Source organism: Echinops telfairi, unplaced genomic scaffold, assembly GCF_000313985.2.
Source record: "Echinops telfairi isolate 266 unplaced genomic scaffold, ASM31398v2 ScPeMD7_3533;HRSCAF=4204_0, whole genome shotgun sequence".
Lineage (NCBI taxonomy): Eukaryota > Metazoa > Chordata > Mammalia > Afrosoricida > Tenrecidae > Echinops > Echinops telfairi.
The window spans coordinates 37,540,818-37,543,593 of record NW_022107431.1 but is presented as its reverse complement, the minus strand read 5'-3'; the positions used below and the strand labels follow the sequence as shown (position 1 = coordinate 37,543,593).

Here is a 2,776-nt window from a genome sequence, read left to right as displayed (position 1 = left end):
TAAACCCAATCACTTAAAAAAAGAAAAAGCCTCATTATTTATTTATTCATTTATTTACTTACTTATTGAGACCATAAACTTTTCTTTCAATAGTTGAAATTACTAACCAACACCCCCCAAAATTTTCCCTTCTCCCCACTCCTTGTAAACCTTTTTAAGCTGTAACAAAGCAAGAGCGGCCCAGAGACAGGCGTGAAGAAGGTGTAGGTCTTACAACAAAGACTCTAGAACTAGACTAACAGACACCAGACTGTAGGAGAGATGCTCAGAGAAGGGTGTGGCACGGCAGAGACCCTGATTTGGCTTACAGCCTACAAATCTGTGAGAAAATAACTTCTCTTCTTCAAAGCCACCCCTGGTGGCTTTCCAGGAGCCCCGGGTACATCAGAAACTCTCGTTTTGGATTCTCTCTTAACGTTGTCCATTTTTCAATAACACTTTTGTTCCAATTCTTTATAGCAACTTAATGAGGTATAATAGAAAAAGAGAGAGAGAGAACAAAGAAAGACAAAAAGCTTCTCTCTCCTCCCTTTTATTTGATGACAGTTTTATCAAGCTAAAAGCCCCGACCATCCTCTGGAAACGTGTGCGCTAAGCTCGAGCTAGTCTCACTTGGAGCGTCCTTTTGTCAGCTTCGTCGGTGGTCTTTGCAGCCGTCTGCTCTGAGAAGGGAGTAGGCCGAGGGGCTCCTCCTTGGGGAACTTGCTTATATTGAACCACAATCTGTGCCCTGGGAATCTTCACCTTTGGGCCCCAGAGAGCAAGTCAGGCCCGTTTCTTAATGTGACAAACTTTCATCTGGAGGTAGGGATCACATTCTGTTGAAATCCACTCGACATTAAAAAGGGGGGGGGGGGAAACTACACCAAAAAATCCTGTTATTTCCAATTTTCCATTTTCTACAGAAAACAATCTGGAGCGCTTCTTCTCTTCCAAACTGCAGCTTTCTGACTTCCATCTCTGCCCCGGGACGACTCCCAGAAATGAACCAGACCCCGCGGGCTGTCTGCTGGGAGCGGCTTCGTGAAGGGTTAGAACAAGGTGCTATCTCGTTCGAGCACTCGCATCCTCTGAATGAGGCCAGGAAACACTTGGAGGAGTGGAGATGTGCAATCTCCATACCGCTGTTTTCCTTAACAAATTTACCAGCCACTGGATCCCCGGGATATTTTCCATTGTTTTGCTGTAAGCCATTTTTCCTTTATTAAGAATAGTTTGAAACGTTATTCTAGTTCATTTCATTTGCCTTCATCCTAAGACGAAAAGGACAAAACTGAGAAGAGAGGCCTGTCTGAAACCCCTGGGAATCAGCTCAAAAGAGCACAGCTATCAAGTCGATGGGGCCGAACTGCCCCTGGGCGTTTCTGAGACTAAACTGTTTACGGAAGTAGAAAACCGTATCTTTCTTCCCCAGAGTAGCTGGTGGTTTCAAACTGCTGACCTTTCGGATCGCAGCCGACTTGTAACCGTGATGCCTCCAGGGCTCCAATTCCCTTGAAAGCATCCCCTTGTTTGTAAGATCACAACCCCTCATCACAAGCTACCTCCTCAAACCTGATTTGTTCCCTGTTAATACATTATTTTCTAGTTATGATTTCTGCAAAGTTCTCAAAGACTATTGATCAGTTGCTACCAGTGATTAGGCAGCAAAATATTTGCTGATCCACTTGTCACGTGTCACAGGATCCTGAACTCACTTAAAGATACCAGTGTTTCTATGATGCTCCATCTCGTTTCTTTTCTGCTCTTCTGATTCTTGTTCTTTGAGCTCAAAGGTCACTCTTATTTTCAGAAAAATGAAGAGTTTTTGCTTCTCTTTCGGTCTTTCAATATTTCACCATTACCTCAAGCAGATGAAGAGATTTCTTGAGTATTTTTTTCTCTGAAAGTAATAAATTACCTTTTAAAAATAGAGTTAGAATCGCTTCTCGGCCTTTTGGCTAAGATCAAGTGTAGTATCTGTTCTTATCAGTTTAATATCTGATACGTCCTCTATCCGAGGACAATATATTTAATGGATTTTTGGAATTAGGAGATGGAATAGGAGCTTGCTCCGTCCACTCCACGCATCGACCTGGTATTGCAGTACTTCCAGGAATGGTGCACCCCCCTCGGGGGACTTTAAATAAAATAAAAAAAATAGAGTTAGAGACTTCTAAACATTATTATTGGCTTTGCAACTTTATTTATTTATATCTAGTAATATCATCCTTCCATCTTTTGTATTTTCATTTTTCAAACATAATTTATTGGAAACTTTCTTGCACCCGATTCTTAGGTACAGTTTCCTTTCAATACTTATTCTAGCCTTTGGAAGCTCATGTTCGGATCTCAACAATGTAATCTCTAAATTGCGAAAGGCTATCTTTCGACATAACTTCCAGACACTGCTACTGCAGGCCTCGTTGGTCCTGTGGTTACAAATATGAGCTTGTTTTCTTAGGTCCCTGTCTTTCACTTGGTCTACCTATCTGTGATATTTTGGTTTTGCGTCAAATTGTCTGGGTTGGGATTCTCGGTGGTTTGGCAGTGAAGACCTAGATCTCTCAGAACAAGAGAGTGCTCCCAAGAAAACATGGTAGCTGTTCTGTGCTTGTGGTCAGTTAGATTCCACTGCTTATGTCTTTGCCTGCTCTTTGAGTCATATACTAACGGGGGGGCGGGGGGGGGGGCAAGAAACCAAGCACTAAAGGTAAAACCAGGTTCTAGCCACAGCTCTGCAATGCACTAGCCGAGTGCCCTAGAGTGCATTACCTGGCTTGACAAGACCTCAATT

At 42.8% G+C, this 2,776-nt stretch overlaps 1 non-coding gene across 1 annotated transcript; it reads left to right on the top strand.

The window, feature by feature from the left end:
- The first annotated feature begins 1,920 nt into the window (after window positions 1-1,920).
- LOC115871169 lies at window positions 1,921-2,111 on the top strand. The gene has a single exon (XR_004047141.1). It is a non-coding gene; the product is annotated as a U2 spliceosomal RNA (small nuclear RNA).
- The last annotated feature ends 665 nt before the right edge of the window (window positions 2,112-2,776 follow it).